Below are 17,915 nucleotides of genomic sequence, written 5' to 3' on the forward strand. Positions count from 1 at the left end.
TAGTGATCGGAGGTTGTCAATGACTGCTGCCGAAGTCGTCTGTCCCATTTGCCTTATCTCAAGCCACTTTGTGTAGGCATCTACGACCACAAGGAAAGTGCAGCCCTCAATTGGTCCTGCAAAATCAATGTGCAGTGTGTGCCATGGTGTGTCTGGCTTTTCCCATTCTGGGACAGGAGCTTTCGGCGGGGCGCTCCGGCTGCTCTGGCAAGGCTTGCATTCTCGCACCACTGTTTCGATGTCGTTGTCAATGCCAGGCCACCACATGTAGCTTCTGGCACACTTTTTCATTGCAACGATGCCCCGATGTCCGGCGTGGATGAGAGACATAGCTTGTGCGCGTAGTTCTCTCGGCATCACAACTCGGGACCCAAATATGATGCAGCCGCGATGGGTGCTCAACTCTGTAGCTCGCCTGCGGTAAGCGTCGAAGTTGTCCCCTTTGAGTTTATGCACGTTGCCTTGTTGAACAGCTGTGTAAACTAGCCGGAGAGCTGCGCACTTCTGCGTAGATGCTGCAACTGTGCCTGCTGTAAGCGGAGGTTCTGGCAGTGCTTCGAACATCAGAACGTCTCCTGGTGGAAATGGTTCGTCAACAGTTGCGTCTAGTGGCAGACGGCTTAGCGCATCGGCGTTTTGATGTTTACTCCCATTGCGGTAGACCAGAGCGTAGTCGTACGCTGAGAGTTTGATGCACCAACGTGTCATTCGCGGAGACAAAGTTGGTGGCATAGGCCTTTGTGGTCCCAGAATGCCCAATAGCGGTCGGTGATCGGTTATAAAGGTCACCTTCCGGCCGGCAATGTACTGGTGAAAATGTGTCGCCGCGTAGACGATGGCTAGCCCTTCTTTGTCAAGTTGCGCGTAGTTGCGTTCTGCTTGCGACAACGTACGTGAGGCGAAGGCGATGGGAGCTTCCCTTCCTTGCTCGTCAGTTTGCGATAGAACCGCGCCGACTCCGTACGGTGATGCGTCGCAAGCCAAAAGCAGAGGCTTCCTTTCGTCGTAGTGGCGGAGGACTGTACATCTTCGAATCAGGTCTTTCAGGGCATCGAATGACTGCTGATGGCGTGGCGACCATGTCCATGTCACATCTTTCCGAAGGAGTTGGTATAAGTCGTTGGCCACGGTAGCTCTTTGTTCCAAGAACCGGTCGTAGAACGTCAAGAGTCCGAGAAAAGCCTGTAGCTCCTGCTTGTTTGTTGGAGCTCGTGCTTCTGTGATCGCTCGCACTTTGTCCTCGGTAGGGTGAATGCCTTCCGCATCAATTCGGTGTCCCAGAAATTGCACCTCTGGCACCGCAAAACAGCACTTCGATTTGCTTATGCACAAATTAGCGTTTGCTAGCCTTTCGAGAACGAGCTCTAGGCGCACTGCATGCTCTTCAGTGGAAGTGCCACTGATGATGACATCGTCAAGGTAGACACAAACTCCTGGGATGCCCTGAAGCACTGTCTCCATGAATTTTTGAAATATGGCCGGGGCTGCAGCTACGCCAAAAGGCAGTCTTTCAAGCCTTTCAATGTGTTAATTGCCAATAATTCAGCAGTTGACTCGCTCACCTTCAGCTGCTGATACGCCTGGGTGAGGTCCAATGTGCTGAAGACTCTTGCGCCACGTAGTACACTGAATACTTCTTCAGGTGTCGGTAGCGGGTAAGAGGACGCTTTAGTCGCAAGATTGACGGTGCTCCGGTAGTCTCCGCAGAGGCGTATGGTTCCGTTCTTCTTGCGAACTACGACAAGTGGTGTGGCCCATTCTGAATGCTGCGTCGGCTCGATGACACCTTGCTGCTCCAGTTTGTCCAACTCTTTTTCAACTGAATCTCGGAGAGCAAACGGCACCGGCCTGGCCTTCAGAAATTTGGGTTGCGCGTTGTCCAACAACTCCAGTGTGACCGGGGCCCTTCGTTTCCTGGAATCTCTTCCGAGAATACTCTTTCGTATTTCTCTTGCAGTTGCTCAACCATGTTCTGGCTCGGCGTCTGGTGTATGCCGCATATCATCACGCCTAGTGGAGAAAACCAGTTTCTCCCTAGAAGGCTTGATCCTGTGCCCTTCACAACAAGCAGAGGTAGCGTATGGGTCTGGCCGTTGTAGTTAACCTGCACGTTGGCAGAGCCCAATAGTGGCAGATTCTGTCCTGACCACGTTCGCAGGTGCGTGTCGTCTTGTTGCAGGGCGGGTGCGTCAGATGGCCATGAAGTTCGGAACGTGTCCTCACTGATCAGAGTACAGGCTGCGCCGGAGTCCACCTCGAACTTAATCAGCTGGTGATGTACGCTTACTTCTGTAAAAATCTTCGGTCGCGTGCCGAGATTCATGGTGTTCAGGTCGTACAACACAGATGGTGTTGCTGATGTTGTTCCATGGAGATCAGATAGCGGCGTATTCTCTGAGGCGTTGACGCTGTGATTAGGCTGGGAAGGTGACTTTATCTTGGCAAGTCTTCGTTTCGTAATGCATGCTCTTTCGATATGCCCTCGCTTGTGGGAAAAATTACACGTGGCTGACTGGAATCGACATCCCTGGGGGTTGTGTTGGTCGTCACACCGCCAGCAGCGTTGTGCCTTTTTGACCGATTTTACAACAACAGAAGGCTTGCGCACCTGGTTGCTTGTCTGGTGTACCGGCTCGGTGTTCCGGCGAATCCCTCTCTGCTGGTGACCGGCGCTCTCCGCTCGAACGGCGATGTCGTAAGCTTTGCTGAATGTGAGGTCCTTCTCAGCGAACAGGCGCTGCTGCAGTGACTCGTCACTCAGTCCGCACACAAATCTGTCGCGTAACATCACGTCCAAGGGAAGCATGGTGGTGTTAGCAGAAGAAGCTGCGTCTCCCTCCTGCCCGGTAGCTGTTGTCAACAGCGTTCCAAAATTGCAGTCGGCAGCGAGCTTCTTGAGCGCGGCTACGTAGGCGCTCACAGTTTCTCCTCCCAGTTGATCTCGTCGTTGGAAGCGAGCCCGGCTGTAGACCTCGGATGGCCTTGGGTCGTAGTGCTTTTGCAGCGCTTTTACGATGTCGTCGTAAGACACTGCCGCTGGTGTGCTTGGCTGAATAAGGGCGCAGACAGTATCGTAGGTCTGCTCCCCGCACAGCGTCAGCAGGTTGGCCCTCTTCAAGGCTGGGTCTGTGATGTTGTTAGCTTCAAAGTAGAACTGAAGGCGTCCAACCCACGATGACCACGATGAGCCGTTGAACTCTGGTATCTGATTGGGAAACCCTCGCGTAGCCATGGCTTGTCAATAGCGTTGCGTAGCGCGGGTCGAATCCACTTTCTCGTCGCCACTGTCGTGTCCGGTCGCTGTGTTGAATGCAGCGAAAGACGCACACGGTACTTTAAGACTTCGTTTATTTAAAGCCGATGAGGGTGCGACCAGCGTCGACCGAGGCAGGAGCCGAACTGGCCGCCCGAAGAAAGGAGGGAGCGGAGAAGCGTCCACGGGAGGGAGTGGCTTCCCAAAACAGGAGGAGGATGCGGGGGTGCACCATGGGGGGGCATCTGGCGACAGCGTGCGACGAGGGGCAAGTGGTCGTTAGGAGGAGGATGCGAGTGGTCGTTAGGAGGAGGATGCGGGGGCGCACACACACAAAAGCAATAAGGGGACACAACAGATAGGAATAGTCAGATGAGATGAACCTCGCGGCACGATTCTGAACAGACTCAATGGTATTAATTAGGTTAGTCTGATGGGGATCCCAGACAGAGTTAGCATATTCAAGTTTAGGTCTGACGAAACTCTTGTAAGCGAGCGATTTGAGAGAACTTGGTGCTAGAGCAAGGTTGCGCCGAAGTTCTTGGCACAGGTGCGTACCACCCGTCATCAGTGCGTGTCATCTGCAAGCAATAGTTGAGAGAGAAGCCGGTACGGCGCAGACGGTGGGACGCTTGGACAGGAGTGATCGATGAGCAGGCGGATAAGAGTGAGGAATGGATGTCGTTCGATCTCCACATCGCCAAAAAAACGCTCTAATCGTCCTTCAAAGTCGCCTCGGCTAGGCTCCGCTGCAGCGCAGGCAGCTGTGCGGCCTTGGCTGTCTTTATAGCCTTGGCTGTCTTGGCTGTCTTGGCTGTCTTTATAGATAGCAGTGCGTCAAAACACCAACTCCCTACTGCACTGTGCTTGGAGGGGCTTTCGTTCTTAATGTAAAGCTTCTGCGGGTGCAGAGGTCTTGCAAAGGATTACAGCCGGAAATGAGCGGTGACCTTGCAAGGCCGCTGTGGGCCATCGGGCGCTTTTCCGACGTTAGCGTATGCGTAAGGCGGGAAGGGGGGGGGGGTGCACCCTGAATGTAGCGGCGGTGCAGTCGTTCATAATGGACAGCCACTTCCGCCGGGGCAGCGCCCTGCAAAGTGGTTGCAGCTGGAAATGAGCGGGGGCCTTACAAGAAGAATGGAACCGACTGCCACCTCGCGTAACAAATAGCATCGACTTGATTGACCAAATTGAATCTTGACGAACTGGTTAATGCTTTTGCCACTTTGAGCGGTATTTCCGAGGTTTTGCAATTAAATATTTCCTCTTTTCTTTATTACTGTTATGTCCGACGTATTCCATTTTACTATTTTGCAATGTTACTGCATTATTGTTGCCCTTGACCCTTTCATTATTGTATTCTGTGTACTATTTTCGTTACTCTTGCCCCAGCTGTCAGGGCCCGCCTGAGGGCCTACAATGTTCCGTAAAAGAGTGCGGTGAGGCGAAAGCGTTTAGCGCGGTGTTGCAGATTGTGTGACCGATGTGTGGTTAAGATGTTAATTAAGTACACAATTGTTTGTGAATCGTAAATGCTGGTGACACCGGAGGGTGTTTGGGAGGCATCCGTTTGATTCGACGCCTTTCTGCAAACACTCGCCAGCTTCCTAGACAAGGAGGACAACATATGCGTTGGCAGGAAGTAGCGTAGGAATTAGCACGCTCGGCTGCGGAAGGATGGTGGTTCCAAATCCACCGTACGCAAAGTTTTTTTTTTCTGGTCTTTCTGGAAAGAGAGAGAGAGAGGCGGTGGAGAGCGCGCGGAAGCGGCGGCGGCGCCGGCACGCTAGCTATGCGCGGCTGCTGCGCATGCAGCAGCCGCGCTTCTGCACCTGGCGAGCGCGAGCGCGGCGAGCGCGGCGGTGGCACCTGGCGAGCGCGGCGGTGGCACCTCTGAGTCACCCGCGCAGCGAAGGCGGCGTTGCGCCAGCTGTGCGGCGTGTGACGTCACTGCTCCTCGCGCATGCGCAGTATGGCCTTTCCTCGGCTCCGCGAAATGGCTCGGCGACTGGCGTGGTGTTGTTTTCGGAACAATAAAAAAAAAGTAAATAAGTTTGTACATGCCTTCGTAGTGAGTCCAATTATACATTCGACACCCTATCTCCATTTCAATAAAAGAGAGGCAGGCCAGGTATAGAAATCATTAGAAGGTAGGTGTAACGGGTGCTCTGCTGCCCTGACTCAAGGGATCCTTGAGGTCATGTGGACCGGAGAGACATAAAGTTTCTCACGTCACAAAGCCAGGAAGAGAATTATAGTCAAGGAAAGCCAAATTTTATTTTCAGCATCTCGCGTCCACTGAGAGCATTGTTGTTCAAGGGATTCACAAGCCCTGCACATCGCGCAGTTGGCAGAGAGACGCAGAGCTGACAAGCTGCACAGTGTGTTACAAAACCACAAAAGGTCGGGATACGATTCCATTGTTCAGACTTTATTTCAAAAGCTTGGTCTGTAACGTGTGGAAGAGGTGCATAATTACAATGTGTCTCGCATTAACCAGACAAATGAGGCAGAACAGAAATATCGTGACAAAGTTAGAAAAATTAGCCGTTAAAATTTCTTCACGTCACTTCAAACGAGGACCTGAATTCTGGAAAGTTGACCCCTGTGCATCAAATTACGCTGGGAAAACCCAAAAACACAGTTTTCCCTCAGTCTTAAATTCCCATTTGTCTAATAGCCCTGACATTTTACAGCTGTATACTTGGCAGCTTAAGAACACTTTTCTTCAATAAAAGGCAAACCGTACATAACCAGAATTAATATTGATACATGCTTTCGAAGAGACAGAAGTAGTGCATGCACTAGAAGAGGAAGAAGTTAGTTGGCTCTCGCGCGCGCGCTCGAACCGCTGAGGGACCGCCGCAGGTTTTTCGTCTTGGCGCTGGTGTTCTTTTTGGCGTTGCACGCTACAGTTTGGTGGAACAGTGCTGGGTGCGCTTCCCGACCTGCACACTCCGTACAGCGTCACTACGGACCTCACATCGGTTCACCAGCGACCCAGTCGCCGTCTCCGCGGAGAGTCGCCTGAATTTGGGCCCCTTCCCCCGCCAACAAGGACGACGCAGCCTCGACCGCCGAGTCCAACGGACATGGCCACTGACACCAGAACCCCGCCGCCGATCCAGCCTCTACCGTCGAGTCCAACTGCCATGGCCGCTGACACCAGGCCCCTGGCGCCGATCCTTTGCCACCCACCGCGAACACCGCCATCTTTTCACGGTGACGTGTTCGAAGACGCTGAGGACTGGCTGGAGGCGTTCGAGCGGGTCGCACGCTACAACGGTTGGTGCGACGAGCGCAAGCTGAATAACGTCTACTTTGCCCTGGAAGGGTCTGCTCGGACGTGGTATGAAAACCACGAGGCTACCCTTCCCACCTGGGAGACGTTTTGCCGGAGTCTCCTGGCTACGTTCCCCAACGCTGACCGCCGGGAGAAGGCTGAAGCTGCGCTGCACTCCCGAAATCAGCGCACGAACGAAAGCGTGCGCATGTACACCGAAGACATGGCCCGTCTTTTCAAGCGCGCCGACCCCAACATGACAGAGGAGAAGAAGCTGCGCCATCTCATGCGTGGGGTTAAGCAGGAGCTGTTCGCAGGCATCGTGCGCAGCCCACCCCGCACGGTGGCGGAATTTCTAACCTAGGCGACCACGATGGAGAAGACGCTGCAACAACGGGCCCGCCAGTACAACCGGGACATCAACTGCATGGTGCCCGAAGGCTTTTCGTCGTGTCTCGGCGGCAGTGCAGACACCTTGCGCGAACTAATTCGCTCAGTTGTCCGGGAGGAACTCCAACGGATCCATCTGCCCCAGGTTGCACCTGCGCCGCAGGCAGCACTGACTGAAGTCGTCACGGACGAGGTGCGACAGGCTGCGCAGGCACCTCCTGTCCCCGAAGCGCCGTCCCGGTTCGATGACAGACCCACGTACGCATCCGTTGCACGTCGCACGACAGGCTACGGTCCCATTACCCCAACGCCTGGTGTGAGCAACATCGGCACATGTCACGCAAGCGTGCTTGGCTACGGTATGGCCCCGACGACCACCGTGAGTAACATCGCCGCATATTCCGCAACCGCATCTGCTACAGCTGGGCCACGCCCTCGCAAGTCGGATTTGTGGCGTACACCGGACCGCAGGCCTCTGTGCTATCACTATGGGGAGCCCGGTCATCTCTACCGAGCATGTCCGTACCGCCAAGTGGGCCTTCGCGGTTTCCATCCCGACGCACCCTGCCCTCAGAACGGCGAACGACTGCATGAGATTGCGCAGCATCTATGGGCACGCCAGAACCCTGTCTACTCTGGAAGGCGCGAGTCCCGTTCCCCTTCGCCTGTGCGTTATCGCACTTCCAGCCCTGGCCGCCAGAGTAGCTATGCTGGCCGTCGCTCGCCGAGTCCGCGTCGGGAAAAGTAACACCAGCGACCACTGGAGGCAAGGCCGCTGACGTCGGGACATGTCAAGATCCTCCATCGCGAAACCCTCGAGCCGATGATACCTGGACAGAGAGAGGCAGCGACAGTATCAGATACGCTGCATCCGATTTGCGTGTGGCAGTTGATGGCACTGAGATTCCCACGCTGCTCGATACCGGTGCTGATTATTCTGTTATGAGCCGTGTCTTTGCTGGAGAACTTAAGAAAGTTCTGACACCGTGGACGGGGACCCCCATTCGCACCGCTGGTGGCCACCTAATTTCCCCTGTGGGCAAGTGCACGGCTAGAGTTGGGATTAGTGGTTTCACGTACGTTTGTCGTACGTGAAACCACGACGAGTGTTCCAGAGACTTGATTCTGGGGATCGACTTCCTGCAGTCGAACGGCGCTGTGATTGACTTTCAGGAGGCGCGTGTCACGTTCTCGACCAAACAGGCTGTGGCGCGCTTCGACTCCCGCGATCCCTGCAGCAACGCCTTTCGCATTGTCGAGAACGACGTTACGGTGCCGCCGCAGTGCAGTGTTCTGGTGCTCGTGCGGAATGACCTCTTTCACGACTACGAGGTCCTCGCGGACAGCCATAGCCCACTGCTGCTTAAGCGGGGACTTGCCGTTGCAAGAGGTCTCGTTCAACCGCACGTGACGGCCGCACCCACGTCCTCCTAACTTTGCCAACGAACATCAGCACCTGGCCAAAGGCATGGCTATTGCCTTCCTCCACGACGTTGCTGAGGTTCCAGGTTTGTACACCGTGGGAGGACCCACCTCGGAGCATGCTGGCCCACATCACGTTCTTCAGTCCGTCAGAATAAATCCTGCCCTGCCGTCGGCTCAGAGGGATCTTCTTACGGACCTCTTGGCAGACTTTGCGGACTGTTTCGCTACGTGCTCGAAGGTCGGCTGAACTCCACTCGCCAAGCATCGTATCATCACTGACGAGACTACGTGACCCGTCTGCCATCGCCCATATCGTGCTTCCCCGGTGGAGAGAGAAGCCATTCAGAATCAGGTTGCCGAGATGCTTGCAGACGATGTTATTCAGCCGTCCACCAGTCCGTGGGCATCGCCTGTGGTTCTTGTCAAAAAAAAGGACAATACTCTTCGTTTCTGCCTGGACTACAGGAAACTTAACAACGTGACCAAAAAGGACGTTTACCCGCTGCCCAGGATAGATGACGCACTCGACCGATTGCGGAATGCCAGATACTTCTCGTCATTAGATCTTAAAAGCGGGTACTGGCAAATCGAAGTGGACGAGCGAGACCGGGAGAAGACGGTTTTCGTGACGCCTGACGGCCTCTATGAGTTTAAAGTGCTTTCATTTGGTCTGTGCTCAGCACAGGCCACGTTCCAACGCATGATGGACACTGTTCTCTCCGGCTTGAAATGGCTGTCCTGCTTGGTGTACCTGGACGATGTCGTTATATTTTCGACCACCTTTGACCAACACTTGGAGCGGTTGCGCATTGCGCGACAAGCGCTCAAATCCGCGCAGCTCACCATCAAAGCTGAGAAATGCCATTTTGGCTTTGAGGAACTTCGCTTTCTTGGTCACGTTGTCAGCGCACAAGGTGTTCGCCCGGACCCTGATAAGACCGCTGCCGTCTCAGGTTTTCCACGCCCAACTGACAAAAAGGCCGTTCGCCGGTTTTTGGGCCTGTGCTCCTATTATAGGCGCTTTATTCAAGATTTCTCGAAAATCTCGGAACCGCTGAACGCACTACCCGTGACGACACGCCCTTCCTGTGGGGGACCGACGAAGAGGCTGCATTTATCGAGCTTCGCAGCCGTCTGCAAAGCACTCCGATACTCGGCCATTTCGACGAGCATGCTGCCACGGATATCCACACTGACGCCAGCAATGTTGGCCTTGGTGCAGTGCTGATGCAGTGGCAAGACGGTGCAGAACGGGTCATCAGTTATGCTAGTCGAACACTTACGCGCTCCGAGACCAATTATTCTACGACGGAGAAAGAATGTCTTGCAGTGATATGGGCCATCTGCAAATTCCGACCGTACCTCTACGGACGACCCTTCCGTGTGGTAAGCGACCACCACTCTTTATGCTGGTTGGCGAGCCTCAAAGACCCCTCAGGACGCTTGGCTAGATGGAGCTTACGCTTGCAAGAATACGACTTAACAGTAGTTTACAAGTCTGGCCGTAAGCATCAGGATACGGATTGTCTGTCGCGCGCGCCTATCCCAATCAATACCGAAGAAACCACCGATGATTTTCCTTTCCTGGGCTCTGTTAGTACAGAAGAACTTGCTTCAGAGGGCGGACTCGGAGTTGGCGCCGCTCATCGATTACCTCGAAGGCAATGAAGCTCCCATTCCGCGTGTTTTTCTTCCAGGGCTTCACACCTTCACTTTACGGTCTGGTGTTCTCTACAAGCGCAACTTTGCCAACAGCGAAGAAGTGTTTCTACTTGTCTTACCATCACAGCTGCGGTCTGAGATCTTGAGTGCCTGTCATGATGCACCATCCGCCGGCCACCTTGGAGTCAGCCGTACGCTCGCGCGGATTAGACAAAAGTATTATTGGCCCAGGTTACTCCCATCGGTGCGGGCCTACGTAAAAACGTGCCGTGGATGCCAACGTCGGAAGACTCCTCCATTGAAACCAGCCGGATTTCTTCACCCCGTCGATCCACCGAAGACCCCTTTCCAACAAGTGGGCATGGACCTCCTTGGTCCATTTCCGAAAGTCTTCGTCTGGAAAGCGTTGGATAGTCGTTGCGACTGACTACCTCACACGGTACGCTGAGACCACGTCTCTTGCCAAAGGCACTGCTGCTGAAGTGGCGCAGTTCTTCGTCCACAATATTGTCTTGCGTCATGGAGCACCCGCCGTTGTTGTTACTGACCGCGGAACTGCTTTCACGGCCCGCATAACCCAGTCCGTGATGACTCTGACGCACACGAGCCATCGACGTGCTACCCGCAGACAAACGGGTTGGTAGAGCGACTCAACCGCACACTAGCCGACATGCTATCAATGTACGTTGACGTCGAGCATCGAACTTGGGGCACCATTCTGCCGTACGTAACGTTCGCGTACAACACCGCGCCCTGCAGGAAACAACCCGACTGATCCCCTTTCAGCTTGTCTTCGGTCGCCAGGTGACCACTCCGTTGGATACTATGTTGCCCGTCGACCCTTACTGCGACGCTGACGCTGACATCGACGTAGATACCTTCGTTCAGCATGCTGATGAAGCGCGTCAACTGGCCCGCTTGCGCATCCACCGTCAACAGGAGACTGACGCCGCTAGGTACAACTTTCGGCGCCGTTTCGTCAGTTATGCGCCCGGCGACCTTGTGTGGATTTGGGTACCTGTTCGTCGCCGCGGGCTCTCTGAAAAGCTGCTGCGCCGATACTTCGGCCCTTACGAAGTAGTGCGCCGCATCAGTGATGTGACTTATGCAGTTGCTCCCGCCCCGACAGCCTGTTCATCGCACCGGTCGCACCGAACTGAAGTCGTACACGTTGTTAGCATGAAGCCTTACCACGACCGGCTACCTGACTGAACTGCGGTTCACTGCAGCTGTGTTCTCCCCTTTCGGTGACTTTTCTCTCCTAGCCGCATCGTGTCGATGCTGCAGAAGAGGGGGGCAGTGATACATGCATTCGAAGAGACAGCAGTAGTGCAAGCGCTAGAAGAGGAAGAAGTTGGCTCTCGCGCGCGCGCTCGAACCTTTGAGGGGCCGCCGCAGGTTTTTCGTCTCTGAGCTGGTGTTCTTTTTGGCGTTGCACGCTACAATATTCTTTATTTATATATTTATTTATTGAATACTGCGGACATGCCGTATGTCCAAGTATGAGAGGGAAATACATACAGGGGGAAAAAACAAAGCAAGTGCAATAGTACCGAACAATATAGATACCACAGAAGAAGCAATGCAAAAGCACAATTAAAAATGCGGTTACAGTAGAGCTACTACGCCAACAGTGAAGATATCAAGAATGATTAGAAAGCAACAAAGATTTCTCCGGTAGAGCATTCCATTGAGAAACTGTTCTCGGAAAAAAGGAAAACTTGTATGTATTTGTGCGTGCAAAAATAGGCTTCAGGCTAAGGCCATGCTTATGGCGCGACGCTCTGATATGCAACCATCATCTCACTTTTGATGTATTAATATATTCGTATTTCGAATGTAGCTGCACTGAAATTTCAAATGCGAGATATTTGCAAAGCACTTCATCATTAAAACATTTAACGGGGCGAGTTGGTGCATAGATTTTACAATTCAAGAAAGACAGCAGCAAACAGAGTAGGAGAACAACGGAACATGCGCTTTCCCGTGGCTTGCTCTTTTTTGCGCTCGATTTCTGGGAGATTCATCAATTTTTATGATTGTGGAAACTTTCTTCCTTAAATTCCACTGTAGATAACCAGGTTTTGTTTCCATGTATCTTCACTATCGGCATTGTACACTTACAATGTCAACAAGTGAGTGTACTTTTCTTAAGTTCTGCTGTCAAGTGCCGCCGGTCGTTATCATGTGAGAGGGCGCTGACGATCCAAGCTGCGGTTGCAGCTTTAAGCCTAGTCTGCCCCTTCGTTGATGGAAAGTAAAGCTTATCTTATGTATTATGCCCAGCAATAAACGTTCGATCATGCTACCAAGTGCATTCCTTACGACCTAATATATACTGCATTGCATTTGGCGTTACATTGAAAGAATACAGTAGGTCACAATGAGTGCCGTATACATATGCTGGCCGGATGCAAGAAGAAAATGTACATAAACCATCAGAGCGGGTGGCCAAACATATACAGATCGGCAGCAAGGATAAAACGCAAAGCCAAGGGTAATCAACAACAGGTTTTTAAGGTGAAAGCCTTGAATGCCCCATCGTTGTCGACAGAAGGCTGTCAGCACAAGGTTGTCAGCAGAGGTGTCACGCTTTTGGAGTCAGACCAGAAAAAAATAAATTTATTTATTTATTTATTTTCAATACTGCAGGCCCCTTTACGGGGCCCTAGCAGGTGGGCATACACAACAGTTACACTGAGGCAAGAACTACATCACACAACACAAGGAAATTTCAAAATGCGGCAAGAACACATGCAAAGATAAATCTGGTAGAACAGTGGTTCATTTGTCTACCTGCGGACGAACTATGTACAATCAGCTCCAGACAAGGTTACCATATGAAGTGATCAAACACGGCTAACAGTGAACAACATGCACGTAGAAGCGAAAACAAAAAAATGAAAGAAAAAACCTTGGCGCTCAAGACAAGATACGTATATGATGGAAACAATAATAATGCTGAATGATAGCGGACAATCGAACCCAGGAAGACAAACTATGACTACGCAAGGGGTGATGCACTGATTAAGACGACAAGAAGGAACGGAAGTGAAACGGATTATCAATACCCAGAGGCCCATGTGCATCACTGAGAGCGTTACTCTGCGGCAATACTGGCCTCGAGCCTTGTAGCGAACGTTGTTAAGGTCGGCGCATGAGTAATCGAGGTATCTAGTTTGTTCCATTCTCGGATGGCTACAGGAAAAAATGAATGTTTAAGTGCATCTGTGCGATAGGAATAATCAGTTAGAGTGAGTGCATGTTTGTGTCATGTCGGTCGAGTCTGGGACGGGCAAATATATTTTGACACATTGAAGTTATAATCGTTATGCAACAGTTGGTATAAAAATTTTAAACGCGCGTGCTTTGCTCTCATTGATAGCGTCGGGAGTCCTGAAATAGCTGCAAGGTTCGATGGGGAGTCAGTACGCTTATATTTATTATGGATGAACCGTAGTGCCTTTCTTTGTATTTTTTCTAGTTTTGCTTTGTTAGTGGTTGATTCCGGAAACCAAACAGTGTGGGCGTACTCTAAAATAGGTCTTATGAAAGTTTTGTATGCTCGGAGTTTAGCAGATGCTGGTGCGAGTCGGATACATCTAAAAAAAAAAGTTTTCGTAATGCTGCCGATGTTACATTAGCGATGTGTACGTCCCATCTAAAGTCAGCGGTTAGTGTAATACCAAGATACTTATGCTGCGAGACTTTCATGAGTGGCGTACCGTGAATGCTGTAAGGGAAAGATGAGGATATTTTTTTCCTGGTTACTGACATGCACACTGATTTTTTAGAATTAACGGTCATCTGCCATCTGTCACACCAATCCACCACAGCGTCAAGTGACTGGGAAAGCGCAATGTGGTCTTCCGGACTTTCTATTTTCCTGTATATGATGCAGTCGCCTGCAAATAGCTTAATGTTACACTTAATCTGAGCGGTTATATCGTTTATATAGAATAAAACCGAGCAAGAAATTGATCGAGTTGGGGAACCGAACCAGGGTCTCCGGATTGCGAGACGAGCACGCTTACCACTCCGCCATGCTAGCTTTTATTTCTTTATTGCCTGGCTTTGACACATAACAAGAAAACAAACAATTAACAAAATACACTAAACGCTATGTACGAGGGGGTACCCAAAAGAAACCGGACTTATTTTTTTTTAAACCGATTTATTCACATTTTAAGTACAGGGCTTTAATCTCCTTCAAAGTACTCTCCACTTGCACTAATACACTTGTCTAATCTTTCATTCCACTTTTCAAAACATTTTTTAAATTCATCTTTTGGGATGCTTGACAGCGCCTCCGTCGTTTTTTTCTTTACCTCTGCAACATCAGCAAAACGCTTTCCTTTCATGTGTTTTTTCATTCTGGGGAACAAAAAAAAATCACAGGGGGCAAGGTCCGGTGAGTATGGGGGGTGAGGAACAGGGGTCATACCATTTTTGGTCAAATATTGTCGTACAGACAAGGCTGAGTGAGCAGGGGCATTGTCATGGTGGAGAAACCAGTCACCCGACTGCCACAAATCAGGCCGCTTCCGCCGCACACTGTTGCGCAATCTTTTCAAAACTTCCAAGTAGAACGCCTGGTTAACTGTCTGACCCTGCGGAACAAACTCTGAATGCACGACTCTTCTCACGTCGAAAAAACAAATGAGCATTGTTTTGAGGTTTGATTTCACCTGACGAGCTTTCTTGGGGCGAGGCGAACTGGGAGTTTTCCACTGGCTTGATTGTTGCTTTGATTCAGGATCGTAAGCAAAGCACCAAGTTTCGTCACCTGTGATAATTTTTGAAAAAAAGTTTGGATCATTTCGGGACTCTTCTTTCAAAGCACAACATGCTTCCACACGACCTTGTTTTTGTTCAGGAGTCAGCAGTCGTGGCACGAATTTGGCAGCCACCTTTTTCATTCCCAAATCTTCTGTCAAAATTCGCTGCACTGAACTCCAAGTCACTCCCGACAGCTCCACAATTTCTTCAATCGTGCGTCGTCGATCTTCGTTGATGATTGCACGAATGTTTTCAACATTTTCTTGTGTTCTGGCCGTGGAAGGACGACCAGAACGAGGTTGATCATCAATTGACATTTTACCATTTTTGAAACGGGAAAACCACTCAAACACTTGACTTTTCCCCATAGAATCATCCTTGTACGCTGTTTTTAACATTTCAAAAGTTTCTGTTCCATTTTTTCCGAGCAGAAAGCAGAATTTCACCGCCGCACGCTGTTCACAAAAACCAGCCATTGAAAAAAACGACGCTCACAGAAAACAGTTATCACTGTGAACGCAGACGACACTACTACGTCTGACCTTCAGCGGTACCACTCGGCTGGCTGACTCTCGAATGTTCACTCTCTGCGCTCCTAGCGGCAAAACACGGTACTACGAAAGCGCTGCCCACCAAAAAATTAGTCCGGTTTCTTTTGGGTACCCCCTCGTACATACACAAGGCACTGCGGTGGTCAGCCAGCATGATTCTGGCTTCGTCAGATTAAAATTCATGCTTAATAAACAGATTCACAACAGCGCTACGGAACAAGGACAGAAGGAACACGAAAAACACAGGACGGGCGCTGACTACCAACTCTTTATTGCGTGAAAAACCAGCACAGATTTATACTATTTCCTGGACCACGTGATGCACTGTCAGCCACGGGACATAGCGAAGGAACGCTTCACACGTTTGGGGAGTCATCACACAGCTCGACAGAACTCATAAAACGTGCATGCACTATCAAAAAATATAGCATTACCAAGCTAATGATAAAGGGACTAACAGATACAAAGATGTGCATGGACCAGCTACAGCCAATGACAACTGCAGCTCAGATAGGCAAGAAAATGAGTACTTCAAAGCAAAGCGGAATCTTTGGGCTACGTAAAAAACATTCAAGAGAGCGAGAAGGCGTAAAAGCATGAGAAAAGCATGAGCAAAATGGCGATGAAAAAAGTAAAAGTTGCTAGGCAATAGGCACAGTCAGCAGGCTAAAAGCGAAAACAAGAAACCGACACCAACAAATAACACGGTAAAAGTAACAATCGTTAAAAAGGGAAACTACAAGAAAGAACAAAAACATGAACCACCACCGGCCAAGCAATGAAGACGGTAAAACAACTAAAAGTCTTTAAAAGACAGAGGAGCAAAGTTCCGCATAAGGTCGACAAAACAAAACAACGCAAAATAAAACACTATAAGGTGAGATGCAGGAAAAACCGTTTGTCAGGATGTCTAGCAGTTAAAACGCAAGAATCGCGTCCGTTCAAGAAAGGACCTTTCTTTCTCCTGTAAACAGACAGATGAGCTGCTGATGCACTCGTTCCCAGCCTTTTCAATCAAAAAACCTTCAATGATCTCCCTTTCTATTCTACTCCTTGCGGTCGCCAGAAACTTGGTGTCTGAAAACATAGGTCGACAATCGTGACGGGGTTGGTTACAATGTAGTGCCATGTGGCTCCCAGACTTGTTTTTTACGTTCAGGAAGTGTTCGCTTGCTCTGTCATTGAAGCAGCGTCCGGTCTGGCCGATGTATACTTTTCCACAAGTGAGGGGAATCTGGTAGACAACTGCGGATCGGCATTCGGTGTACTGACGGGAATGTTTTACTGAGCAGGTCGCCCGCTTCTTCCGGTTTACCATCGGACACACTCTTGCCAACTTACATGGGGCAGAAAACACAACGTTCACATCGTACCTGGCTGCAACCTTCTTAACATTGTGCGATAGCTTATGGATATAAGGAATTACGGCAACACGTTTTCTTTCCCTGGGCTCTCTCCTTCCCTCTCCTAGCTTCATTTTCTGTAGTAAGGCTTCGCACAGGCCTGCTATGAGGAAAGGTGAGTAGCCAGCTAAAAGAAGGCGTTCAACCTGGTTATCAAGGCTGTAATCAGCCATGTGCTCGCAACTTTTTGTTAGTGACGCATGAAGTGCGCTAGTTGCGACTGCCCGCTTGACAAGTTTGGAATGCGCACTGTCGAAGGGGAGTAAACCTTTCTTCGATCTAACGTTGTACGACCAACACACTCGCTTACCACTAAAAACCAGCAACAGATCTAAAAACTGGATCCTGTTCTCTTTTGGCATTTCCCACGTGAAGTTCATTCCACCAGAATAGTCCTTGAACACTCCGACGATGTCCCTGACGGCTTGTGGCATGTCAATAGCAGCAGCACTGTCTAACACTATGAGGAAATCGTCCACGTACCGATAGATCTTGACGATGTGCTTGTCATGTAGACGTTCTTGAACTGCCCGGTCCATGGTGGACAAGAAAATATCCGAGAGCACCGGGGCAACGGAGGAACCAATACAGATTCCCGATTTTTGTATCAGGAGCTGGTCTTTGTACGACACTACTGTGGATTGCAGGTAAAACTGAAGTAGGGTGATGAACCTGTCTTGACCTATTCCGGATGCATTCTGAAAGCTGATGGCTCCGATCTCGTCTATCCTTTGGATAACAGCTGTGAAAAGTCCTTCATGGGGAATGGAGTAAAAAAGGTCTTCTACGTCAATTGAAAAGGCCGTAGCAGCATCTTGCATTCCTTGGCGTAGGTCCTCGACAACTTCCAAAGAGCTGCGTACTTGAAATGGGTCAGCTCCAGTCAAAAGGTTCAAGCTGTCACGAAGGAAATGTCCAAGGTGTTCCTGCCAGGTGCCTTTTTCCGAAACTATACTTCGTAGCGGACAATCAGGCTTGTGGGTCTTGCCTGAGAAGAACATTTCAAGGCATCCACTTTTTGCTTTTTCCACTTTTTTTGCTACTGTTTCCAAATGACATTCTTTTAAAAGACGGATCGCGGCTGATTTCTTCCTTGCCTCTCGAGACTTTACGTTCTTAAAATTCTTTGCTATGGCAGCCAGTGCCTTGTCATTAAAAACACCACTCGG

The 17,915-nt window shown here is 50.6% G+C and overlaps 1 protein-coding gene across 5 annotated transcripts in view; it reads left to right on the forward strand.

Annotated features, from left to right (window-relative positions):
• The window catches only part of LOC149324977 (protein 5NUC-like), a 263,653-nt gene that overhangs the window by 167,472 nt on the left and 78,266 nt on the right, over positions 1–17,915 (forward strand). The window lies entirely within an intron of this gene.

This window comes from Amblyomma mixtum, chromosome 10 (genome assembly GCF_055824585.1).
Source record: "Amblyomma mixtum isolate Tamu chromosome 10, ASM5582458v1, whole genome shotgun sequence".
NCBI lineage: Eukaryota > Metazoa > Arthropoda > Arachnida > Ixodida > Ixodidae > Amblyomma > Amblyomma mixtum.